Source organism: Dermacentor albipictus, chromosome 7, assembly GCF_038994185.2.
Source record: "Dermacentor albipictus isolate Rhodes 1998 colony chromosome 7, USDA_Dalb.pri_finalv2, whole genome shotgun sequence".
Classification (NCBI taxonomy): Eukaryota; Metazoa; Arthropoda; class Arachnida; order Ixodida; family Ixodidae; genus Dermacentor; species Dermacentor albipictus.
In genome coordinates this window covers 46,101,075-46,129,046 of record NC_091827.1, presented here as the reverse complement: position 1 = coordinate 46,129,046, position 27,972 = coordinate 46,101,075, and the positions used below count along the sequence as shown (strand labels likewise).

The following is a 27,972-nucleotide window of genomic DNA, read 5'->3' as shown; positions in this document are numbered from 1 at the left end:
CGGCTCGGAGCGCCTCAGAGCGCTCCAAGATGGAGGAGAGCAATCGAGAAGAACCATTTTGACATAAAACTGTTTACAGCGCAAACACATGCAACCACAAAGTAAGGGACAGGACACAAGCGCTGAGTATGCACCAACTCGCCGAGAAAGAAGTTTTAGAGAAGAACCAGCCGAACGCAGGGCGCGCACCCTCTTTCAACCAGCCGAAGACAACGCCGCTCGCTCGCGAGAGCGCTCCAGAGCGCTCAGAAACGACCAGCCGAAGATAGCATTAGACATTTTCCACGAGGCAAACCCCCATCCAATGCTGCCGAACAACGACGGCGACCTGGGATGCGCATTTATTAGACATTTGCCACGAGGCAAACCCCCATCCAATGCTACCGAACAACGACGGCGACCTGGGATGCGCATTTAGACATTTTCCACGAGGCAAACCCCCATCCAATGCTACCGAACAACGACGGCGACCTGGGATGCGCAGGTTGCTATCCTGCCGCATATTCCATACCACCGGGCTTCGGAGCTGGGGTTACTGCGGAGCGTTGTGAGCACAGGCGTGGTATCGCAACGCATTCGAAGATTGTGATTTCCTGCTGGGCAGTCTTCAGATCCCCTAGTCGACTCGCCTTGGAAAGACGACTGTACTAAAAGCGGAGACTTTTCGAGCAGTGGGACAGAGGGTCCTAATGTGAATTCGGACGTTTAACTTGCTCCTGCATGGAGTGGGCTTCTGTAAGTGGAGCCGTGTAACTAAGCAACTAAACCATTTTTCCTTCATTCATACAACCTGACATAGCCGCCGATGGGCTTGGTGGATTCCTTGCCCTAACGCCACTCTAAGCTGCAACAATTTCTACATGTTCTATGCTTGTAGAATTTTTTGTAGTCTTTTTTCTTCAGTCCTAGCGATTGTGAAACATTGTGATTTTTTTTAATATTGTTCTCTCGTTTAGTGTTATTATTCCCAGGCTGCAATTTTGCAATAGCGGGCTCTTCAGTAACCAAACTTTCTGTACTGTCGCAGTTATAATTAATAAATAACAACAACGACAAATTGAACGAAATATGGACTTGCTTTTTATTATGTGCTATCGGAGTCGACGATGCACGTCTTCATATCTACTCGCGTCTTCTTTTCACCTGTATACTGGCTTGTACTTTCTTCCTGCATTGAAAGGAGTCATCATAAAAATATTTCACTCTCATTTAGAACACGCACTAAGACATTTAAAATGCTCGAGCTCTTATCCTATCCCCAAACAGCGAGCGTCATTCTATCTAGCGCACACTTCCTTTCCTTAACGCTGGTTCCCAGTACACTTTTAGGCCACGAATGACAGGCGCGTATCACCGTCACATGACATTCGTGACAGGAAAGTATCTGGGGTGCACAGCGCTAAAGACTTGAAAGGGAGAGGGCATGTACTTGACTTCAAGTGAATACGTCTTCCATGCTCACCAGCTACAATTCGTAAATTACAAGACTTGCCGTAAATTAATTACCACTTGTTTAGTGAATTTTTGTTAAATCGTTGAATGTGTGTCTCGATTTCTCGTGCTGGTAATGTCTGCCTCTTCGAATAATCCAGCTCAAGGACAAGAATTATGTAACCTGCCACAGGTGTTTTTTTTTAATTTCACAGCACTTACAGATGATAACCCTGTATAGCTTCGAAAATACATGTGACACGTACTTGCGTACTGACACACCTTTAAAAAAAAAGCTTGCACACTTTGGGGAGTGTCTTGTCGCCAAACGATAATCGTCGTCTGTCTGGCTCACGTTTCCTCTCTCGAAAACTCGATGCTCGCGCGACTTTCCCGTCAAGAATGCTACTACTGCACGCCGATCACGCGTATGCCGCTCGCGGCCTGAAAGTGCGCGCAAGTTAGATTACTGTCATCGTTTGGGGACAGGGTAAGCCCCAAAAGGCTGTAAACGTTTCATACTGTGCACGTATTCACGTCAGTATACTCCTTTAAAGGAACATTGATATGAACTTTTGGATTCCTCATATTTTACGTTAAGTGAAAAGAACTGCCGCTTGAATCCCCCCCCCCCAAAAAAAGAATCCTGGCAAGCCTCGGGTGGTCCTGAAAATTTTCCATATTAGCCTTTCTGCCGGAACCAGTTTCAGCTTCTATGAGGTATGCGTGTAATGACGTCATGACGCAGAAGGTGGTCACATGGGGCACTCGTTTCGGGGTGTGTGATATGCTGCTACCCGCTGCACGGCACGATGTGCACTGGCACAGTACGCTGTGCAATAATTCACTCCCTTAAGAGTGAATATGTGCAATATTTTACACTATAGACGACCGAGCAAGCCGGACCTAGTACCAAAATGTGGCTCGCACGTCGCCACCATCGGTGTCCTGACGTCACAATGCGCACACGTCCCGGGAAGCGAAACCGGAAGTAGTCCGTAGGAAAGCTATTGCAGTCAAATGCCTTTGTAACGGAGTGATTAGGGGCCTCCGAAATCTTTCGTTGTACAGGTCGCTTCGTTGTAAAGGTAGCGCACTGCCCCGCTCACAGCAGAACCCGGACACAATTAATCCTTCGTTAAACAGATAATTTCGTTATATAGGTGTTCGAATTGTAAGGGCCCTGTATAGTAAGTTAGCTAGGGCGCTCTGAGGCTTCCTAGTATTCTTTCTGGAAGATCGCAGTCCTGTACATTCGTCTAACGCAAAAAAAAGGAATGAACAGCTGAATATAGCTGAAACGGTCATGTTCTCTCATTTCTGTTTCTGGAATGATTGCATAACACACATTTGTATGCCCTCCCCCCTCCCCCCTAGGTAATGCCCTCCGGGCCCTTAAATATCAATAAATTAAATGAAATATGTGTCAGTAGCCCTCTCCACACCGCCGCGTCACGGACAGCGCGAGGACTCACGGACGTCGCAGGCTCTTCGGCACTCGTCGAACGTCAAGAATCGGTTGGCGTTGCCGAAGCTGCCGTTGTAGTGGAACTGGCGGCACTTGTTGGACCGTCGGTCCCAGTAGAAGCGCTTCACGCCCATCAGGCACATGCCCGGGTGGCTGCGGAACGAGCAGTACTTGGGCACCGCGTCAGAACCTGCCAGTGCACACATATCGAGAAAGTCGCTCAGTCTGTAGCGAGTCCTTTTACTAGCCATCTTAGCGACGGCCTACTCCTGCCAACTACTATGTAAAGTCGGTGTCGGTTGAGAACGCGTTCCCAAACACATAGTCGGGCCGCTGACAGCACGAAGGCGCACGCAAGAAACATATCAAAGCGCATGCTCATCGAAGCGCATGCTCATCGAAGCGCACACAGTATATGATATTGAATGGGAAAGGCTTCGTGGCGTCCCGTCGTCGAGATCAAAGGAGGCACAGGCTCACGAAGTCAATTCTCGACCTCAGAGTAGCTACGTGCATTCAAAAGAAGACACAGCGCCATATGGATAAGTTAGAGGATCAAAGATGTAAATGCTTTTGTTAGTCACTGGAACCTCGCAAGCAACTGGTCCATGCGCCGAGAACCCCACGGGGTCTTAATTCGCTCATGTCGTCAGCAACGACACCCATTTGGCGCCCTTGCTCGCTCTCTCTCTCTGTATATAAATGAAAACGTGAGATATACGTTGTGGACGAATTTTGTGCGAAAATCGCCGGCGGGATAGTTTTACTCACTGACGTGGTCTTATGCGGCATTCTTGCTCCACGAGAAACAAGTGTAGACGCTCCATTAACCTATCGAAGGAGCTAGAAGCTGCCATGGCGCTCCATATAGGCAGTCGTCTTCAGCAGGACCCGACGGAATAACATAACACTGAATTGAGGAACCTGGGTCAAGAAGCACGACGAGAACTGCTGAACCTTTTTAATAGGTCATGGCAAGATAGCGTCGTTCCACAGGAATGGAAACGCAGCCGCCTGGTACCGCTGCTAAAAGCAGGAAGGTAATAGGTTAAGGCTTCTGTAGATACGAACGTACCATAATCCGGTCATCATGAATAAAATTAATCCGGACTGCGGGGTTTCAGTCTATTGTAGTAAGTGTGGGGGTTTGCTCGATTTAGAACACATGCTTTGGCGCTGCTTGGCGTTGGCCGGTGATGGTTCTTGAGGTGAACAGGGGTGGCAGCGGATGCTGCACAGTGAAGTGCTGGCAGACCAACTCAGGGCTGTCCAGCGGGCCCGTGTGACGGCAGAGGGGCTCTGCCTCTCTGTACCGACGTGGGAGCGGCCCGCATGAGTCCCAGACTGATCCCTCAGGACCGAAATAAAGTTCTTCGTACCATACCATACCGCCGGAACTGGCATCGTATCGACCTACAGCACTCGCCAGCTGCGTCGGAAAGCTCGTGAAACGTATGATCCTCAAACGTCTCGAGTGGTACCTTGAAGAACACGAAGTTTACCCTGATCCCGTGGCAGAATTTCGACGAGGCCGTTCATCGATTGGCATTGCCATCGATCTAGTCTCATCTGCAGAGCAGCAAAAATCTGGGAAGCGATTATCAGTAGTACTCTTTCTCGACGTGGTGCTTACGACAACGTATCCCCATCAGGCCATCCTATAGACGTACTTTCGGCAATTGAACTAGGAGGGCGAGTATTTCGATGGATACGAAGTTACTTGACACCTAGGCCGTTATTTGTACGTACTGAAGAGGGTGCGACTACCGACCACCTCACGTGCCGTGCCGTCCGCCCAAGGCAGTATTCTAAGCCCTATTCTTTTCAACGTCGCGCTTCTTGGCCTGGCCGAATCCATACCGGAAGCAGTCGGTATCTCAATTCAAGCCGATGACACCAGCGTCTGGGCATCAGCAGTGACTCACTTGCAGGTTCGAGCAAGACTACAGAACACAGCGACGCAGGGATCCGACTATCTTCGCACACAAGATCTAACCATGTAGACAGAAAAAAAATGGGCGTTAGTCGCTTTCGTGCGAAAAGTGATGACTGGTATGCATAAATGGCCAGCTCATCTTCCACAAGAGAAATAATCGGTTTTAGGATATCATAGTTGACCGGGGCCTCTCCTGGAGCCCTCAGTTTGCCCACTTGAAGAACAAGCTCACACCTACATTGCCCATGTCCTCAGGTTCATCGTCGGCAAAACATGAGGATCATCACTGGGCTCCATGCTACAGTTGTACCGAGCACTTTTTTTTTCGTATTTCTACGCTATAGCTCTCCCGTTCTTTAAAAAAAACTAAAACTTGCTGTCAAGTCTTCAAGCACCTCAGACTGGGCAAGCACAGCCACTGCGCGTTTACCTCGGCCTTCCGCGGAGGGGCTCAACAGCAGGAACAGTTATAATGGATCGCGACCATCCGATCACGACTTACATTACCATCGACACGATGGGGCCGTATATTCGCCACATTCCCCGAATGCAATCAAACCATCCTGATTTGCCTGCCAGAACGATGACCACGGGCGTCATTCTCCAAAGCAGTCAACACTCATTCTGATTCACTACCGTCGAGCTTCACGCTCTCGATACCTTGACCGTCAGCCTTATGACTTTTACAACAACCTCATGTGCGCCTTTGCGTTCCAGGGATAAGAAGACTGACCTGCCTACCTTGACCTTGAAGCAATCAACTCTGGATTTTTTGCATGCTTTCTACTTTGACCGAGTCCTTATGTATACGTATGGCTCTTCCACTCAGACCAGCTCCACCGACGCAGTGGTTATCCTGTTACGATCAATAATAATCAGACACAAGGTTTCGGTTCGGAGCTTGTTGCCCTCCGAGGTGCCGTTGATTATATTAACCACCAACTGGCTAATCAGTGGGCAATACTGGGCGACTCAAGGCGGCCCTACCATGTCTTTTGTCAGCTCTTCATCGGGTGTCCTGCTAACGATTCATGTCGGAGGTATGAGAAATGCACTATCGTGTGATCGCGAAAGGACACAACGTCGTGTCTCAGTGGCTGCCAGGTATTGCGGCATCTCCGGCAACGACCTCGCCGACGGAGCTGCTATATAGGAATGCACACGAAGTAACAAACCGTATTTCTGTACCTTTATCGAAGACTGACGCAGCCCAATACTTACAAGCAGGCTAGGGCACCGTGCGACATTCGAGAAGTACGTGGCACACACCTGCAATTCACTCACCATCCGTTGCATTCTCTCTTTTTGTAGCCTCACGTCAGATCTTTGGCGTTGAAATCTCCTACAATCACTAGGGCTTGGTGGGCTTGTAATATTCTTCCACTTGCGTGGAAGAATATTCTTCCACGCAAGTGGCTGCTTCTTTCAGATAGCTTTCTTTTTGGCACAGCGAGCCTGTAGTGGCCCATATGGTGATGTCATCTGCATACATGGCGTGTTGTAGGCCTTCGATTTTGTTTAGTTTATACCCTAGACCAATCATTGCGATGTTAGAGAGTATCGGGGAAATTACTGAACCTTGGGATGTCCCCTTGTTTGGAGTGGGGAATTTTTGCGATCGGATCTCTCCCAAACCTATTGTTGCTGTTTTATTAGAGAGGAAGGCTTTGACGTATCCGTGTACTTTCTTCCCGCAGTCTATGCTGTTAAGGCCTTCCAGGATTGCCGCGTGGCTGACATTGTCAAAAGCTCCTTTTATGTCTAGTGCCATTAAAACGCGTTCTCCGTTGTATGGTATGTTGCTGAGAACTTCATGTTTAATTTAGAAAAGGACATCCTGTGTCGAAAGCTTGTATTAGAACAAATAAAGTTTTTTCTCCTCCTCTCTGGACCTATCTATGAAACTGTGGCTGTTACCAGGGCTTCCGCAAAGTGGGGAAACAATGCTATGCCGCTTACGCCTGGGCGTTGCATTCACCAACGCATATTCATTTTTTTATTGGAATGGCCGATAGCGCCGAGGGCAATGATTGCGGTGTCGAGCAGACTCTGGAACACTTCCTGTGCTGCTCCCATCATTTGAAAACGATAGAGACGACCTCCGCACAGCTCTAAATCAGTTGGACAGAAAACCATTCACCGTGAACAAGATCTTGGGACCAGGACCTCGCATACCACCGCAAAAGCGCTGCTGCGATTTCTGAGGATACACAGGTATGAGTGACCGACTGTAGTCCGGGCTGGGTGGTCGTCAGTTGATACAGAGTGGGGAACTGTTACTACGTGGGCGATGTCCATAGCGGACTTTCTCTTCTCTCAATCTTTCCCTCCCCTTTCCCTTCCTCCACTGCAGGGTAGCCAACCAGGCTCTGTGGTGATTAACCTCTCTGCCTTTGATTTATCCCTTTCCTCCATCTCTGACGGCACAGTTATCTCATGGCTCGATTCGGACAACGTTGGACTACTTGACTACTCGACTACTACTGGACTCTAATGGACGATGTGTGTGCTGTGCTATGTGCTCTCTCTCTCTCTCTCTTTATCATTTCCCCATCTTTCATCACCCCCATCCCGCTCCCATGTGCAGGGTAGCAAACCCTACAGCTAAACTGGTTAACCTCCCTGCCTTTCCTTCTCCACTTTTTCCTTCCTTCCTTGGCACCGCGAGTGAAGCGCCCTCTACGCTGCAAGGCGTCAAGCATGAAGCGATCGAGCGGCGATCGCTTCATTCTCGCCCTACGGTGAGGCGGAAACGACTCCCGTATGTCTGTGTGAAGCGGGACACGGTTACGTTGTTCGGTAGAGAGAGAGAGAGAGAGAAGGGAAGACGGAAAGGCAGGGAGGTTAACCAGACTGAGTCCAGTTTGCTACCCTACACGTGAGGAGGGGAATGGGGAGCGAAAGAGGGAGAGAGAACTTAGGTGTAGGATGTCTATAGTCGGGCACTCAAGTCTGTTGCCCTCAGGTAGCGAAAAAGCGCTCGAACTGCTTTCTGGGCCAATGAACTGTGAGGCCAGGCTCCCAAGATCTTCGCTTCCGTAAATGGCCTGTCATCCAGTCTATTTAAGGCACACTGGAGAGTCTCACGTTGATTATCGAAGCGAGAACAGTGGCACAGAAGGTGACTGATGGTCTCTTCACACTTGCACTTAGCGCACATTGGTGAATCCGCCATTCCAATACGATAGCTGTAGGAGTTGGTGAATGCTACTCCTACCCACAGCCGACACAGCGGTAGTTGTGTTACGGTCTTGTGGGCGTAATTAGCCGCAACTGACGAGAAACTTCAGAAATTATGGCGGCGTCAAATGACTGGTCGCGTATACTGAAGCGATTGTACACCCCTTCTGATGAAGGGCTTCAAGTATTGCATTGCGGTCGGTTGTCGGGTTATTTCTGCTAGTGAGATATTTTTTTCCCGCCTACGCTCTTACTCGTGTAATTACTACATTGTGACATTTTAAAGTTTGTGCATCTATGACCAAAGCAATTCTGCGGTAATTGCCTGATTATCACATCTCCAGCACCATACATTTTAGCTCCTTAATTGGCCGATCATCTGATCTAGGTAGATCATCGATAAAGTGATTTGTACTGCTCGTCTTCCCATGAAGGAGTTTAGAGTTTGGTTCGTTCGTTCGAAGGGTCGAGGGGGCAGGCTTTTTCCTGCGAATATTTATTAATTGTGTCGTTCGAAATACCGACATATGAGAATTACGAATTCAGTTTTGGCATTTCGAACAGTGTTCTTTAGCTGTATATCTGTAAACAAAGAAACAAACAAACATACAAACGAACAAAGTACTTAAAAGACCCATGATAGAGAGTGTAAGCGCGACTGAACGAGGACGTAGAAAGAAACAGATACACTGAGAGAGCGCTGTCTCTGTGTATGTTTCTGTCTACCTCCTTATTAAGTCGCGCTTACACACTCTATCATGGATTCAAATCAACCAGCCCGCCAACGTGTTTTAATTTAAAGGGCGCTTTTGAAGCCTGCACAACCACGCGCTGCAATGTGGCATTTCGATAGATATAAGAAGATAACAGCACTCACCATGGAGCATAATCAAGAGTACAGTAATTACGGCGGGAAGTATGGTGTTCATCACTAAGTCTTTTAAGGGCAACACCTATCGCCGGCAGTTTAAGATAAGACCGTAATAATCGCGCGAATCGATGGGGATTCGGTGGCCTGCCTGTAAGGCATTTCTCTACAGACACCCGAGTCTTTTCTAGCATCGGGGATCCCGGCTTCTTTGGAAATCACAGCTATTCAATTACGCATATCAAAGTTCTGAAGCCCAGACACCTGCGTTTTAGCGTAGAATACAACCACATCCCACCCATTCTTCCTTACAATGACTTCGTTGAAATGCCTCGCCCGTACGTCGTTCCCCGTTTTATATGTTCTACCTTGCGATCAACTGTTGCAGATTTCTTTAAAAGGTACGTGTGGAATGGTATGGAACGGTGGACACCTGCCAGCTGAATTAAACTTTATGCCTCAAAAGCCACACACACACACACACACACACACACACACACACACACACACGCGATTCAACAGCCAATCAAACCAATGGTTTGCTTTACGTCATAGGCGGAGAGTTTTGATATTCCCGGGGGGGGGGGGGAGGGTAGAGGGGGCTGGGGCCCGGCCAGCTTTCCGAACCCCATATTATATATATATATATATATATATATATATATATATATATATATATATATATATATATATATATATATATATATATATATATATATATATATATATATATATATATATATATATATATATATATATATATATGCACTTTAAGAAACTTCGTATGACCTCGAAGAATAGAGCGCTAAAGTGACGGCGTTACATGAGTATATACAACACCTCACAGTGGGAGACAGGTTTAATTTCATAGCCTGAGTCCTCTCGGTGGTGTAATCTTCCTTCGTGTAATTGTCGCATACTTGGCTATCACTAATACTGCTTCGACTTTCCGGCGAAACTGCAGCCTCTATAGATCTCTCTCTCCCTCTTTTCTTTTTTCTGCGAGTCCGAGTATCAGCGCCGCTGCGCATGACTGCAGTTGATTCCGATTTCGAGTGAATACGGGTTGGCCTCATTTTGGTTGCTTATAGTGAATTATACCCTGTTCCCCACTATCATGCGCCAAGACTTAAAAAAAAAAGAGCACTTGCGTAACTCGAAGAAAGCCTATAGTGCTTATTGGTGCCAGTACAGTGGAGTAGCCGCAAGTAATTATTTCGTTACTGAGATTTAATTCGGTAATCGCAATTAATTAACTCGAGAAGTACTCCACTAATTTTCAAAGTGTCAATGATGCATTTGTAGGCACCCAAAACGACGTCAAACAGCTGTTTTTTTTTTAAGCGACGTACTGGTTGCGTACAACTTTTACAGACTGGGAAAGAAACCTCGCAAAGTACGCAATATACCACGTGAGTGCGCTCCCACCCGCATCATAATGTAGCGCCCTCACATAAGCTGATTGAAAGCAACTGCATTGCCTGTATAGCAAAACCGAAGAGACAGCGCATAGCCTTGATAGTGGTGCGGAAGGAGCACCAACAGCAGGATTCCCGGCTTCGAAGCTATTCCTTCCTTTCATTTCTACGTCACACTTATCCGTCTGCCAAGGTCGACTGATCACGTTGATAACAAAAGCCCCCTAATAACGCGGTCGAAGCGCCGCTCTGACCACGCATGAAATGCGAAAAGAAATGTATTAGGGAGTATTCAAATGACGCCACGTACGCCATATTGTAGTCCTATTCACAGCTGCCACTGTGCTGCTGGAGATAAGCGCATTTAGATAACATGCAGGTTTTCACCGTGCTCGCTGTGCTACAATATGGCGACCTCGATGACGTCAGTGCATACCCCGTATAGGCATAGAATGTTTCAAGATCACGGCTTCACTCGCATCGCACCGAAAGATTTCGCGCGAAGCTATATTTTTGCGCCAGAAACTTGCTTCGGACCAAAGCCAAATTAATGTTACCACTGTATCTTTCGTGCAAGTGTATACGTGCTGCAAAAACAGGTTCGCGTCAAAAAACAAAAGCGAAATAAACAGACCGGGAAGCGACCCGCATGTAGAGAAAAGGCAAAACCGATGCGTTCAAGAAAGTAAATAACTTCTAAATTTGCACTCATCTATTTCCTTTACATTTGCAGTTACATTAGTTTCCGCGGGTTTTCGTTTGTACTCCTGTAGATCGCGGGCGCGTATTGGCAAATGCTAAATTACAATTATTGCAAGTGCGGCGGTAAAAGGGTAATTCAGTAGATTCCCCGTGCGAAGTGTACAAACAACGTCTAACCGATCGCAGACGCATGCGCTGTAGCTTAAAGGATGCAATTGACGTACAGGCGCGTTCCAACCATAGGGCAAGGCAAGCCGCCATAGGGCAAGGCCGCCTTCCAAGTACGCCTTTCTTACGCTTGACTCAGCACCATTGTTAGCGGCCCGTCTCCCCACTCTGAGGATTTGCCCTTCGAGCGAAAGTCCCTACCACGGAATCCTTCTCTCATTTGGCGCCTCAGTCTTGGGCGGCGATTCGGTATCAGTTCCACCTCGCCAGGAATGACATCTCAGATGCGTGAGACAGGCAGCCGAGACCGTGAGCTGTTTTGGAGTACCCCCGTCAATACGCGACTAGTAAATATTCCCGGTAAGCGCTGAAATGTTTTGTTTTTCTCATTTTCTTTTTTTTCTGCACTACGCTTAAGTATTGTTCAAGTTCGCCGAAAATGTATCGCCCATCTAGCCGCGTTCATGGCCGCATACGGGTGACTCCGAAACCAACCATTAAGCAATACTATGTCGTGTCACCTGCTGCGATCAGCAAAGCCCCTATTGCGCGGATGATTCAAGCATGTTCTCAAGCATTTGAGATATGCGAAAGTGACTTAGACTGACTCGAATGTGATCGCATCGTGCACGATATTATTTTTAACGCGAGTCAGAGTTTCCCCTATAGCCGAGTTCACGATTGCCTGTGCGTGGGTGATTGCGGAACTACGAAGCCAGAACCGTTTAGAAGTCGTTCTATATCGAGTTACCCATCACGATCAGCAAAGCGCATCTACAGCGGACAAATCAAAGAAGTGTTTAGGCATGTAGGACCCGCTCGGTTGTACTTGTCGACGAGAAGATATCCTCGCCGCCAACGGGATTATCTGATTGAACTATGCCGAATGCTCGGTTGCCTTAGCCGAAATTTCGAATCCTCTTTCTTTTCTTTTTAGTCTGACGGCGGTGAGCGCGAATTTCACCTCCCCCAAATTGGAATCTCAGCGCTGGCGCCCGTTGTTGCAAATGGGTCGCAAGCCCCAAGGGTAGCGGTGGCCTGGCGGCCTGGGGCACAACTGGAAGCATCCGAAGGTCCTGGCAAAGCATGAGTCGACTGCTAACAGAACAACTTGTTTATTCTGGCATCGCAAAAGAGCGGCCGGTCAGGTCGACCGAAGTGGAGAGACGGGAGAGCACGTTACTCAACAGAAGAAATCGGAGCCTCTCTCCTGGCGTCCGGGGGCAGCTGCTTTTATACTCTCGGAGTTGAGGGCAAGAGGGAACGTCACGGGACGAGGCCACGTGACGGCGGGGCACGGACAAGCTGAGAGACATGTTGAGACGAGTGTAGTGACTCATCCGCCGGGCCGGCGCCGGTCAGACCTCCTCGCTTCACACTTGGGGAGCTCCTCTCCCCGGCTGCCGCGCTTTGACAAGCGTGGGCACACACACACACGAATACACGTGGCACTGAAACATGCCTGGACGCGCTTGGCAGGGAGGCGTTGCGGCAGCTCCGAACGGGCCAAAATGTCCGCCGCTTTGAACGAAGCCTCGGCGTCCGTTGCATCCGCGCCGGCTATACCGCGCGTCGTAGGCGAAACGTAACACCCAGTACACTACATCTGCAGGCTTGGAGTGACGCCTGACACCGGCAAAAAATGCCGAGAGCGAGTGGGGCTATACTAATCCACGTACAACCAAGTTAGGAAGGTTCACTAAGCCTAAACAAGGACACGCCCTCACTAGAACCGGAATTGGCCTCCCTGGTGCAGTATACGGCCAACCCCTCCCAAATGACTCCAACAACGAAACCATGGCCCTCAGTCCCCAGCAGCTGCGGAGCATCTGACCAAGGCGGCGGTCAGGCCTGCAACGCAGCAGAGGGTGCTAAGAATCTCTGGGTCCAGACAGACCGCCAATGGAAACTGACCCTGTCAACCTTTAATGCTCGAACTCTTAGGTTAGGTTAGGTTAGCTAGCCTCACTCTGTCGAGTGAGGCTAGCTTAGCAGGACTCTTTGAGGAACTAACAGACATTGTTTGGGATATTATATTGGCCTTAGCGAGATTAGAAGAACTGGGGAAACGTATACAGTGTTGACTAATGGCCATGTCCTCTGCTATAGAGGTCTCCCAGATAATAAGCAATACGGGGTAGGATTCCTAATCCATAAGGACATAGCGGGCAACATTGACGAATTCTACAGCATTAATGAGAAGGTAGCAGTAGTCGTAATCAAATTTAATAAGACGTATAGCTTAAAGACAGTTCAAGCCTACGCTCCAACATACAGTCACGATGATGATGAAGTAGATCAGTTTTATGAAGATGTTGCATTAGTGATGAGAAAAGTGCAAGCTCAGTATACTGTAGTAATGGGGGACGTCAATGCAAAAGTGGGGAAAAAGCAGGCTGGGGACCAAGCAACTGGCAACTACGGCGTCAATTCTAGGAATGCTAGAGGACAGATGTTGATAGAATTCGCAGAAAGAAATAAGCTTCGAATAATGAATACCTTTTTCAGGAAGCGTAGCAACCTAAAGAGGGACCTGGAAAAGCTCTAATGGCGAAACAAGAAATTAAATTGATTTCATGCTTTCTGCCGATCCCAGCATAGTGCAGGATGTAGAAGTGACAGGTAGGGTAAAGTGCAGTGATCATAGATTAGTGAGGGCTAGGATTCACCTCAATTTAAGGAGAGAAAGTTTAAAATTGGCCAAGAAGAAACAAGTCAACCTAGAGGCAGTAAGGGTAAAAGCAAACAAATTCAGGCTGGTACTTGCCAACAAATATGCAGCCTTATAGAGACGAAGATGACCTAGAGGTAATGAATGAAACCGTAACCAGACTGGTTTCAGAGGCAGCAATCGAAGCGGGAGGCAAGGCACCAAGACAACCAGTAGGCAAGCTCTCCCAAGTAACAAAGGACCTAATGATGAAACGACAAAGAATGAAAATGTCCAGCTCAAGAGATAATATAGAATACGCGGAACTGTCAAAACTGATCAACTAGGCGAAGATAAGTGATATTCGAAACTATAACGTGATAAAGACTGAAGAAGCGGTAAAAAATGGACGCTGCCTGAAATCAGTGAGAAGAAAACTTGGCAAAGGACAAACAAATATGTATGCACTGAAAGGTAAGCAGGGTAATATCACCAGCAATCTTGGATATAGTAAAAGCAGCGGAAGAATTCGATACTGACCTGTACAGTACCCGGAGGAGCCACGATACCTCCATTCGAAGCAGTAATGAACAGGTCGCAGAGGCTCCTCCTATATCTAGCGATGAGGTCAGAAGGGCCTTGCAAGACATGAAACGGGGAAAATCGGCAGGAGAAGATTGAATACCAGTAGATATTATCAAAGATGGAGGAAACATATTGCTTGGAAAACTGGCAGCTCTCTATACGAAGCGCCTATCGATTCCAAGGGTACCAGGAAATTTATACTAATCCACAAAAAGGGAGACGTTAAAGAATTGAAAAACTGTAGGCCCATTAGCTTACTCCCAGTATTATATAAAATATTCACCAAAATAATCGCGAATACAAAAAGGGCAATACTGGACTTTAGTCAACCAAGGGAACAGGTTGGCTTCAGGAAGGGATACTCTACAATGGACCACATCCATGCCATTAATCAGATAATCGAGAAATCCGTAGAGTACAATAAATCTCTCTATGTATAGCTTTCATAGATTTCGAAAGGCATTTGATAGAGTAGAGATACCAGCAGTCATAGAGGCATTACGTAATCAAGGAGTACAGACCGCTTACATAAATGCCTTGGAAAATATGTACAGAGATTCCACAGCCACCCTAATTCTACACACAAAAAAAGTAGGAAGATATTTATAAAGTAAGGGGTCGGACAAGGAGACACAACCTTTCCAATGCTATTCATTCCGTGCTTGAAAGAAGTATTCAAGCTATTAAACTGGGAAGGCTTAGGAGTAAGGATCGACGGCGAATATCTCAGCAACATTCGATTTGCCGATGACATTGTTCTATTCAGCAAGAATGCAGACGAGTTGCAACAAATGATACAGGACCTTAACAGAGAGTGCGTAAGAGTGGGGTTGAAGATTAATATGCAGAAGACCATGATGAATAGCCGGGCAAGAGAAGAAGAATTCAGGATCGCCAGTCAGCCTCTAGAGTCGGTAAAAAAGTACGTTTACCTAGGTCAATTAGTCACAGTAAACCCTGATCACGAAAAAGAAATTCATAGAATAATAAAAATGGGTTGGATCGCATACGGCAGACATTGTCAGCTCCTGACTGGAAACTTGCGATTATCATTTAAAAGGAAGGTGTACAATCAGTGCATTTTACCAGTGCTGACATATGGGGTAGGGACTTGGAGACTGACAAAGAAGCTTGAGAACAAGTTAAGGACCGCGCAAAGAGCGACTGAACGAAGAATGCTAGGTGTAGCGTTAAGAGACAGAAAGAGAGCGGTTTGGATCAGTGAGCAAACGGGTAAAGCCGATATCGTAATTGACATTAAGGGCAGGTCATGTAATGAGCAGGTTAGACAACCGTTGGACCATTAGGGTTACAGAATGGATACCAAGAGAAGGGAAACGCAGTCGAGGACGGCAGAAGACCAGGTGGTGCGATGAAATTAGGAAATTCGCCGTCGCTTGTTGGAATCGGTTGGTGCAAGACAGGGCTAATTGGAGATCGCAGGGAGAGGCCTTCGCCCTGCAGTGGACATAAAATATGATGATAATGATCTGAATTGGCAATTGGGACGCCTGCAAAAACAAACAAAAGAACTGATTTCAGTGTGCCCTTAGTATCTATGAATTCGTAAGCTCCGTTGAACACCAGCTGCTGCCAGAGGACGCATTCGAATAGGTCTCCTTTTGCAGCTACGCAGTACTGTTTGCGTTTTATCATATCTTCAGTGGCTTTCTTGATGACCGACGCCGTAATAGTACTGCAGACATCCGCTATCCTTGCCTTGAACTAATCTGACGTCCGTCTGAAACACGTAAGCACGATCTTTCACATAACCTCAAAGAGAGAAATCGAGTGGAGAAAGGTCAGGTAACCTAACCTGCCAATTTGCAGGCCCGTGCCTTTTAATCTATTACGTATGTAAAGTCGCGTCCAGCCATTTTCGTGCTCAGCTGCTGCTGTGTGCTGTTGCTCTATTTTGCTGACACCACCGAAGTGGAAGACATGACAGCAGGATTTCGCTGAGAAACTCATCCACCACTCCTTCAAGGATTTCGTCCACGTAACGCTGTCCAGTCAGTGTGTGATTGAAGATGGGACTAATTATAGCACCGCCGTCAATTCCACACCCCATATTGAACGACCACTGGTACTGGTGCCGATTGCACTTTACCTAGTGTGCTTTGTAGTACTTCTCTTGTGGAACACATCTCGCCTGTCTCTGTGCTTTTCTGGACTTCTCATTGCACTTGTGGGGTCTACCGCCCGGCCCCTACATCGCGGTGATGGATGTACAGCACCCAGATGACCCTCACGGTGCCCGTTCACCCGCGGACATCGGTTCGAGGAAATACATCGAGTGATAGCGAGGACACAGAGCTGTACTCCGCACATGGTGACGAGTCCTCGGAAGACAGCTTTCGAATTGTCCAGTACCGCAAGGCCAAACGAAGAATTCTCAACGGATCTTCGGGGTCCAGCTCGAACACCGTGGAAAGTGCGCCTCAACGACGGCCTCACTCCACCCTGTTTGTGCCACAGCACGCTACTGACAACCTGCATGGCCTCAACAGGCAAGCACTCTCCGTATATCTAGAAAACACCGTGCCGAACGAGAGACATCAAGGATGTCAGGATAAACACTAGGCGAAACATCCTGGCAATCGATGTGATGAACCCGAGCGCGCTGAACATACTACAACATGTAACACAGCTGGGTAACATCAAGGTCCGCTCCATCGTGGCATCGAATGGTGTCACGATAACAGGAGTCATCTATGACATTGACAATGAAATACCTAACGCAGACCTCCCAGTTCTCATAAAACCAGCAAGTGAACACAACGTCATTGTGCATGTTGGTCGCCTCGGCAACACACGTTCTGTGAGGATAACGTTCAAAGGTGACTGCCTTCCGTCCTAGGTGAAGGTTGGCCACTTTAACCACCAGGTTCGACCATTTATTCCCAGACCAATGCAATGCTTCAATTGACAGAAAATTGGCCATGTGAAGGGTGTTTGCAGAAATTCCGCCGTGCGCCCTCGATACGCTGAACCCCACTCAGAAGACAACTGCAGCGCAACCACGTTGAAGTGTCCTAACTGTCAGGGTGATCACTGCGCCTCTTCCAAAGACTCTCCCCAGATCAATAAAGAGATCACCATTCTCAAATAAATGGTGAGAGACAACTCTACCCACAAAGAGGCCGCTGTGAAAGTGCGGCGAAGACAACGTAACCGCCGAAGGACTTCACGACGGAAAATATAAACTTTTCAAGAAAAGTCACCTCGTCAAGCAGCACCATCAGTGTAAGTTTCCAACACCCCAAACACCGATGTTGGAAGGGAGAAAACTGCCACATCTCTCTCCACAAAGGAATGACCGCCACTTGCTAGTACACGACCGGCAGAAGAGCCGCAGAAGAAGCCGCCCCCAGTACAGCAATGTGCTGTATCCGAGGGGTCGCGGAAGACAGATGAGCAAGTGATCGCGTTTATTAGGCCTTTAATGAATTCCATGCGCGTGTTGCTAAACAACATGTACACACCGTATGCCAGAAGTGGGCTTCAAGTACTGGACGCTCTGAGTCCGGTGCTGGCAACCCTTGAGTAGATCAGGTGAGGTCCGACAAGCAGCTATTTTTCAGTGGAATGCCCGCGAAATCAGAGTGCGCATTTCGGATTTCTGTCGCTTCGTGTATGCCAATGTTTCCCATTATCGTCATTTGTGAGCCGAACTTATCGAACACGATCAGGCTTTTTGGATATGAATCGTTTATGCCGTCAAGTGTTGGTGAAAACAGTAAGGTTTTGGTGTTTATTCGCAGTGACCTTACTTACATTCATGAGCCTGTGCCACCTAATGACGAAAATCAATATATCTGCCTAACAGTAACGAAAAAGAATTTTACCTTTACTTTTGTGGGCGCCTACCTATCTCCGTCAAGTCGACTTGGTCGCAAAAGACTACGAGGCATCCTATCCTCAACTCCCGGTCCCTGGTTCATTATTGGAGATTTCAATGACCATCATACACTCTGGGGAAGTTCGAAGGTCAACGCGAGAGGCAGAGCACTGGTGTCTTTCACCTCCAGTAATGAACTTTGGCTGCTGAATAATTGATTTGTCTCGCACAGTCTTGTCAGACGTGTTAGTTGGTTTGCGGACATAGAGATGCACGGGAGTGACCACATCCCCACGTACGTCAAGATCAGAGGTTTGTCCCCATCCAAAATACGAGATACGATCCGAAGAGTGGACTGGTCTAAATTTCAGTGGGTGATGGAAGAACACTGCGACGCCAATCCATCCTTCGACTTGGAAGAGGCAATCAAGAGCGCGGAACAAGACACTATGCGCACTCTCACATGCTCTTCGAATCTCACGGAATTTGATGTGGAACTAGGACGACTTCGAGCAATCCGACGACGTGCTGAACGGAGATACCGACGTACGAAGACAGAGGACGATTTACGGACCGCCAGACGCACGCGAAAGAAGATCCAGCGCCGGTTTGGACAAGCTCGAATCGCAACGTTGGACTGCCTTGTGTGAGTCGCTAGATCCACGCAAGCCTTTATCGCAACTATAGAGAATGGTGGGCGGTCTCCGGACACTCCCCGTACAGCGGTTCCCATTCAAGGCTCTTGCCCTCTCTCAAAAGAGATCGGATATTGACGTGGCAGAGGATTTCTGCGCCAGATTATCCACCCAACTCGCTCCCAACATTCCAACGCCTTCATGTAGTTGTCCGCCACCACGTGATCACCGCATGGACCTACCATTCTCAATCCACGAACTTAAGGCAGCATTAGCTTTGTGTGGCCGTACATCAACACCAGGACCTGATGGAATTTCTTACCGAGCTCTGTGTCACCTGCGTGGGTGAGCGAGAGGTGCTCTCCTTGAGCGGTACAATGAATCTTGGAGAGATGGTGCGCTACCAACAAGCTGGAAGACAAGTCGCCTTGTTCCGCTGCTGAAGCCTGACAAGTCGCCGTTGGAACTGTAATCATATCGCCCGATCGCTTTGGCAAGCTGTGTGGGAAAAGTAATGGAGAGGATGGTCCTAGGATGCCTGGAGTGGTACTTGGAGTACCACAACGCCTACCCGGATGCCATGGCGGGCTTTCCACGTGGTCAATCATCGATCGATAACGTCGTCGACCTGGTCGCCTACATTCAGCATGAGAAATGCTGTAAGCGTCTCTGCGCTTCTGTGTTCCTCGACGTCAAAGGGACGTATGACAACGTTACGCATGGAGCCATCCTCTCTGCTCTCGCAGAGATAGGAGTGGGTGGTCGGATGATTCAATAGGTACGGAGCTATCTCTCCATGCGATCCTTTTTTGTAAGTGTCGAGGAAGGTCATAGTTCTCTACATTAGAGCTACCGCAGCGTCCCTCAGGGCGGTGTACTTAGCCCTGTGTTATTTAATCTAACCTTAATTGCTCTCCTTGAGCACGTGCCAAGCACAGTCGGATTATCAATGTACGCGGATGACGTCTGCATATGGACCTATGCAGTAACACGCCTACAGTTGCGAGCGAGAATTCAGAGAGCCGCCACCCAAACTGCTATCTACATCCGTAATCGAGGCCTGGAAATTTCCTCCGAGAAATGCGCACTAGTTCCATTTACGCGCAAACCCATGACGAACTACACCGTAATGATAAATGGCCAAATAATACCACATGTTCGATCATACAAATTTCTAGGTGCCATAATCGATAGGGACTTGTCATGGAGCCCTCACGTATCATACGTGAAAAAACGGTTCACAGGCATCTGCCACCTGTTCACGTTTTTCACTGCCAAGACTTGGGGAATGTCGACAAGTGCCGTGCTGCAACTGTACAGGGTGCTTTTCCTAGGCTTTCTGCGATACAGCTTGCCAGCAATAACCAACACAGGTAAAATGAATCTACGCGCAATACAAAGTGTTCAGGCTCAAGCGCTCCGGATCTGTCTAGGCCTGCCTCGGAGTGCATCAACAGTGGCTACGATAGCAATCGCTAGAGACAACCTTCTCAAGACTCGCATTGAAATTGAAGTGTTCAGGACCCATATAAGGCATCTAACCAGGACTCCTCGTCACCACTTAGCCTCTCTACCAGCGGACAGACCTCGCACATCTTTCAGCCAAAGGATTACCGCACATGATGAATCATTGTCAGCTTGTTTCACCCCGGCTGCGAGACCTTCGATTCCTCCATGCTGCCTCGCTCAGCCAAAAATCAACCTCACAATACCTTGCATCACGAAAAAAGATGACCTATGATCACCAGCCATTAAACAGCTCACGCTACTATTTTTGAACGAGAACTACCGTGACGCTACGCATATCTACACTGATGGATCTGTCCTGCCAAACAGCTCCGCAGCGGCAATCGTGATACCAGCGAAAGTCACAACAATAAAATTTAAGACGACTCACGCGACAACATCGACGGCAGCAGAGTTCGCAGCGCTCTTTACTGTCCTTCATTACATTGGTAATGAACCGCCACACAAGTGGATGATATTCTGCGGTTCAAAGTCGGCACTGCAGTCTCTACTGTCACCTTTACGACGCGGACCCCACGAACAATTAATAGTTCACTTTGCAGAGACGCTACACCATATAAGTGATGCATGACATAAAATAACTTTCCAATGACTTCCAAGTCACTGCGGGATTATCGGCAATGAACGGGCCGATCAAGCTACCCGTGCAGCCCATACTGAGGAGCGGCACGTACCAATTCCACTTACCAGAACTGACGCAGCACGGAAGCTCCGCCTGCTTGCTCGATAGTGCATCACGTCGCAATGGAGTGACCCCCTTTTAAGAAATTATCGACTGTACTCTCTTGATCCAACATTAAGTCTTCGAGCGCCATCACCGCTTCGCCGTGGAGACGCCACGCTATTGCATCGACTGTGGTTGGGCGTTACCTTTACCAAAGCCTATGCGTTCCGCATAGGCATGACCGACACCGCAACATTTGACCACTGCGGGCATGAAGAATCGACTGACCATATTTTGTGCGCCTGCCCACAGTACAGTCCACAGAGGGAATGCCTTCACCACGAACTTGATCGGCTGGACGACCAACTGCTAGTGGAAAAAAGAATTCTACCCCATTGAAAGGACCTAACGTCACATGCAGAAGAAGGTGGTGCAAGCGCTATTGCGCTTTTGCGATCTACCGGCCTTTGTGAACGTCTTTAATTAAAACGCTTTTTGTGTGTGGGTCTCCGTCTGTGTGTGTTATTTGTTTGTATTTTAGCGTTTTGCTCTCTGCTATCTTTCTAACCCTTATCTCCCATCCCCAGTGCAGGGTAGCAAACCGGGGACTGATATCTGGTTAACGTACCTCCCTACCTTACCTCTTTATATATATATATATATATATATATATATATATATATATATATATATATTTATATATATATATATTTATATATATCCTAATAATGTGCATTATGCAAATTTAGCTGAGGCAATTTAATTGAAGATTGCCTCCATCTGTGCACATGATTTTGCTCGAAAAGCCCGGTGACTCATCGGCTTTTGTGAGGCCCCAATTCAAGAAATATAGACGATTCTACAGATCCCTATCTTCCAAGCATTGGTGCTGGTCAAGGTGGTACGGGTGAAAGGCCGTCGTTTAGAATCCTCCAAACTGATGACTTGGAAATAGTGCTTAGCGCCTGCTCCACCTCCGCTGCGGATCGGCCCGGTATTGCACCATCTTCGGGATCGGCCCACGAGCGCCACCGACCGCATATTCACACTAACGCGGAGACGGTGCTGCCACCTATAATCCGCTCTCGCAGCACACAGGTTGAGCATAAGCACTTGTTTACAGCGGTACACGTAGAGCCTAGGCCTTCCTGAAGAGTTGGTATACCATCGTCACAAGGAAAAAAAAAGCTTCGCTTCGTATAGGGCCATCGGCTTCGATCGATCGGTCAATGGAGCCAATCCTATTATCGGCGTCGCCTGAGGTCCTATATTTGACACCCCGAAAACTTCTCTACGTGTCTGCGGATTTTGACTGAATCTGTAAATTTTTTTTCTAAAAGGTGCGCTCACGCAAGTACACTGTTCGAAAGCAATGCATCGGCAGCGTTGGACTTTTAACCTAGAACGTTGAACGGGACTCTCGCAGACTCTCGAACCACTTTCCTGAAGCTGCTTACACATCCGCAGCAAACGGGACTTATTTACGGACAGCATGCACAACAACGCGCAACGCTGGCACGCCCACTCGTATTGGTTCTGCCGATGTTGGCAATCCACACCGCAGCATAAAGTCTCTTACAAAAATTGGCAGTGACTTAGCTCGGCTATGCCAGTATATACGTAGCGAAAGCTAAGGCATAGCATGGTTAGCCTTGGTTAATCTTGATTGCAAGTCCAGGTTAGTCTGGTTCTCTCGCTATGTTGCGGCGTTTAGCCAGTCGTTCGGCGCGCTGTTCGTCTATTTCCTGGGCGATTCGTTTCCTCTTCATCTCGTTCCGATGTCGATGCCAGGCCTCCTCCTGCTTATCAGAATTGTCGCCGTCCATACTGCCGCCTCAACTGTGGTTGCGGCGCACGCGAGCTCTCCTTTTCAATCCTCCGACATGTTATCAGGCATGCGACGCAGCTGGCGAAGCGAGTGGAGGCGAACGCAACGACGAGGAACGCGATGTGACGTCATGTGCCTCCTCGGAGCACGGCCACGGCGAAATGCCAAGCTCGCGGCCAGTAACGCTTTCGCTTTAAAAAGCAAGTCCTCCGAACCCTGACGTAAGCTTCGCTTCGTATGAAGCCCTATGCATCCCCTACGCTTGCACCTATCGGTCAATGGAGCCAACCCTATTATCGGAGTCGCCTAAGGCCAATATTTTACACCCAAAAAACTTATCTACGTGTCTGCAGGTTTTGACTGCAATCTGTTAAATATTTTTCTAAAAGTTGAGCTCACGCAAGTACACCATTCGAAAGAAATACATCGGTGGCGTTGGACTTTTAACCTATAACGTCGATCGGGACTCTCGCAAACTCTCGAACCACTTCCCTGAAACTGCTTACACATCCGCAGCAAACGGGACTTTGCTCTTGCTGCAAATGTAATGCTCATGTGGGTGCATAATTAATAAAGGAATAACGAGACATCCACCCAAACGCAGCTATTTGCTACAAAGGAAACCCATACGGGTTCCCCGAAAGAAAAGCTCGCAGTTGAAGAAAAATTCGCCTGGTAATTTTTCTTTCAACTGCGAGGCTTTTCATTCGAGGAATTCGTATGGGTTTCCGTTGTAGCAATTGCTACGATTGGGTGGATGTCTCATTAACCCTTTATTAATTACTTCTCTCCATCTTGCGGGTTTCCGTAGAACTATTATGTGGGTGTACGTAGCTTGCAGCGGGGCTTGTTGCAAGGATGACAGCCAAGGTTAGCTGACGGCGATATCTTTGATGACTTTAGTAAATCGCGTAAGTTCCTCGATCTACGGTGCACTGCACATGGTGGTTCGCGAAAATAAATTTACCTTGAGGCAGTTGCTTCGCAAGAGTAAGTTGTGATGCTTCTGAAGGATGGCGTTGACATTTGGTAAAGACGCTGAATGTGTTAGAACTAGGTCAGTATACGTGATGGTCCCACGGAATGCTTGTGTGGATTAACAAGTTTGTTGCGGTGTATTTCGTCGGCACGTTCAATAGCATCGTCAACAATTTCAGGTGGATACGTTCAAGCGAAGCTTGCATACGCTATTTCACGGTAGACTTTAAGAACGCCGCCCCCTACCGCTCTGTAGTGTACGCGGTTTGCTCGTGTTCGTCTCTGTTTCTGTCTCTCTCGCCCTTCCGCTCTCCTTCTCTTCTTATTCCCTTCACCCTTTCTCCCGTGCAGGGTAGCCAACCGGAACTGCCTCTGGTTAACCTACCTGCCTTTCTATGCATCCTTCTCTCTCTCTCGTATACGCTAGCTAGCTTGTGCGGGCGATGTAACGCTAAAAACGCTCAGACCTGCACAGGTGCAGGAATTGCTATATAAAAAAACAAGCAATAGACCCGTTGAACGGAGAATCCTGCTGCGCTACTGACGTCATTCTCTCCGCCAATTGGGCTCGTGTGTCTAGGTAGCGTAAGAGGAACGAGCGTTTCTCGCGTCAGAACACTAACGGAGCTGCGATTGGTCGGCCGCGCGTCATGCGTTCGGCCGAAGAACAGGCGGGGTTTGATGAACGCCGCCGGGAACTCGCCCGAGAAAGGGCTCGTCGTCGGCGTGCCCGCTTCGCCGTGAGGGAGCGCGAAGCCGAGGCGTTACGACAACGAAGCGCCGCAGATCCCGAGCTGAGTGGGCGCCAAGCCGACGCCAAACGTCAACGAAGAGCCGCAGGTCACAAGCTCTATATAGACCTAAGATTTGCTAATAGAATGTGTAACATATAGGGATGATGCAACCTCTACCTGTGTACCATCCCTATATGTTACACATTCTATTAGCAAATCTTAGGATGCAACCTCTACCTGTGTGCCTTGCCGCAATTTCCTTCTTTCCTTCCCTCCCCTCTCTCCCTGTGATCTTTGCTTTCCCCTTTCCCATTCCCCCGGTGTAGGGTAGCCAACAGGACGTTATTCTGGTTAACCTCCCTACCTTCTTCTTTTCTCTTTCCTACCTTCCTACCTGTGTGCCATAGTGATCAGAAAGTCATCATGTTCATTTGCAGCGTGAATACCGTGTAAAAAAAAACAATGAATGGAAACCATAACAACTTACCAGGGTTGCGTTGTGATGCGCTTATACTTTCACAAACAAGAGTGACACAGTTCATTGCGCGCTGTAGTAATAAATAAATAAGGTTACACTAAAATTACACGTACACATTAAAACACAAACGTCAAACGCGTCAGCACAAGGTTAGCTTGCACCTCTCTTCACAATAGTAGAAGGGCGGTCAGTTTTTTGTTTGCTGAGGGCGTTTTGCCGAAGTTAGTTGCTGTTATAAACAAAATCGGAACCTTCGGAACATGTCTTTTTAAAGCGGAGTCAATTGGGTTAAGGAATGCCGGACCTCGGTCGCAACGTCGGAAAAATAAAATGCCTTCGTTTCGTGCATACGAATCACAATATATATATATATATATATATATATATTGCCACGACCTCGACACAGCTGACAGCCACACGGTGCAATTCGGTGCCACATGCTAGGCATGTTGGGTGGCTCGCAGAAGAAGAGAACGACGAAGGTGCCAGGACAGCGATCAATAAAGAGATCTCCAGCGTCGACCGAAGTCCTTTGTGGCTTTGTCTGTGACAAACTGGTGGAGGTGCTGGGTACGCGTCTATGTACTCTGACCCCCAGGAACTGGAAGTGGACAACCTACGCAAAAGCCGACGGCTTCAAAGACTGCCTCCGGAATACGGCCTGCAAGATCTGCCGAGGATGTCCACCACAACCGCAAGCCAGACACAGGAGACGTACGGTACGGGACAGCCTCCTGCGTCGCTGGTTCTCCACACCCCACGCTGGCCGCGGCCGTTCCATGGTGAGCCTTTTGAGGACGTGGAAGACTGGCTTGACGACTTTGATCGTGTGGCTGACGTCAATTATTGGGACGAGCAGAAAAAGTTACGGAACGTGTACTTCGCCCTAGAGGACTCTGCCCGAACATGGTTCGCTAACCACGAGCCATCCATTACCACCTGGCAAGAATTTCAGCAGCAGGTACGCGATACGTACAGCAGCCCCGCAAGAAAAGAACGAGCAGAGCAAGCCCTTCAGAACAGGGTTCAAAGGCCGAACGAAAGCGTCGCCATGTTCGTCGAGGACATGTCGCGGCTTTTCAAGCGTGCTGACCCTGGCATGACAGAAGAGAAGAAAGTACGCCTGCTGATGCGTGCAGTGAAAGAACAGCTGTTTGCTGGACTGATGCGAAGGCCTCCAGGTACAGTAGCTGAGTTCGTCAGTGAGGCTACGACAATGGAGCGAGCCCTTCAGCAACGTTCCTCAGCCTACGATCGCCAAATCAGCCTGGGATCAGCGTCTTCTCTCTCGTTGCCCTATGACACCAATGCGCTTCGAGAGCTTGTGCGTAGTGTCGTGCGTGAGGAGCTCGATCGACTACAGGGAGCACGATTTCAACCGACCGTAACGTCCCTCACAGATATCGTCCGCGAAGAAGTCCGCCAGGCGGCACAGCCATTCGTGCAAACCAGACCTGAAGCCGCCCCCGTACTGACTTATGCACAAGCAGTGAGGCTACCATCGCAACCCGGGAACCACCGTAACCCGCCTTCTTCTGAAGAACCGCTGTGCCACTTCCAGGGCCAAGCTTCACGTACAAATATATACGGGTCCACGAGCCCCCGAATCAATACGCGAAAGTCAGACGTGTGGCGCACACCGGACTATCAGCCACTCTGCTTCCACTGTGGCGAAGCGGGCCACTTGTACCGTGCCTGCTACTACCGACGAATAGGACTCCAGGGCTATCACCCCGGCGCTCGTCGCCCACGTGAGGGAGAGCGCCCGAGAGAAATCCAGCAATATCTGGCCAGTCAACCTTCGTTGCCGTACGCGCAGTTTCCACCGGTTGAACAGTCCCTGCCAACGACCCGATCTCCGTCTCCGCAGAGGCGCCAGTCACGATCACCACCTCCTCGACGATCGGCGTCACCTAGCCGCTACACTACGTTCTCCGCTTCCGTGGGCAACCGGGCCACGAGCCCAAGTCGGGGAAACTAAGAACAGCGACCTCTGGGGGTGGGGCCGCTGTCCAACGCACTTCGAAAGATCCTCCGCTGCGACCCCCCGACGACGGCGTCGACGTACGACGACGACGATAACGATGACGACAACGACGACTGCGTACCTTCGACACCTTCCTGCGAAAACTGTGAACCTGTTTCAGCCGACATACTTGTTTCTGTAGATAACCACCCGGTAACCGCTCTTGTCGATACTGGTGCCGATTATTCTGTCATGAGCGGACAACTGGTTACTGCACTTCGCAAGGTGACGACACCATGGCCAGGACTTAAACTCCGTACAGCCGGCGGTCATGTTCTCACGCCGATCGGCAAATGCACTGCGAGGATACAAATTCGTGAGGCCACATTTGTCGGTTCATTTATTATACTGGCAGAGTGCTCCAGGCAGGTCATACTCGGCATGGACTTTCTTCGGGAGTACGGCGCAATCATCAACCTTCGCGAGTTACTTGTCACTTTTTCCAGCGAACACGCAACTCATTCGGGCGACTACCACCCACAGTCCACGGTGTTACGCGTTTCGGGTGACTGTGCTACGTTACCACCCAGGAGTACTGCGTTGATCACCGTAGAAACAGACGATGATCCTCCCCGTCTCGGAATCGCTGAAGGCAATCTGTCAGTCTTGTTGGCGCGACAGGTTTGCGTAGCCCGCGGCATCTTGCAGCTGTCGTCACGGACTGCTCAGATTTTAGTGACCAATTTCAGTCGTGAATACCAGCACTTCGCCCCACGAACTGCCATTGCCTATTTGGAGCCAGTCAGTGACTTTCCCGCTTGTTTAACTGTAGGACAGACTGATGAAGATTCTAACTGTGACGTACCAGCCAACAACAATATTGATGTGAATTCTAAATTATCAGTTGAACAACAG

At 48.6% G+C, this 27,972-nt stretch overlaps 1 protein-coding gene and 1 long non-coding RNA gene across 2 annotated transcripts in view; both read right to left on the bottom strand.

Annotated features, from left to right (window-relative positions):
• Positions 1-27,972, bottom strand: part of LOC139047965 (actin-related protein 10-like) — an 84,981-nt gene that overhangs the window by 34,208 nt on the left and 22,801 nt on the right. The window lies entirely within an intron of this gene.
• LOC139047967 (uncharacterized) lies at positions 1,058-9,072 on the bottom strand. The gene is made up of 3 exons (XR_011507401.1): positions 8,893-9,072; positions 2,907-3,089; positions 1,058-1,168 (listed from the first exon to the last, which is right to left on the bottom strand). It is a non-coding gene; the product is annotated as an uncharacterized lncRNA (long non-coding RNA).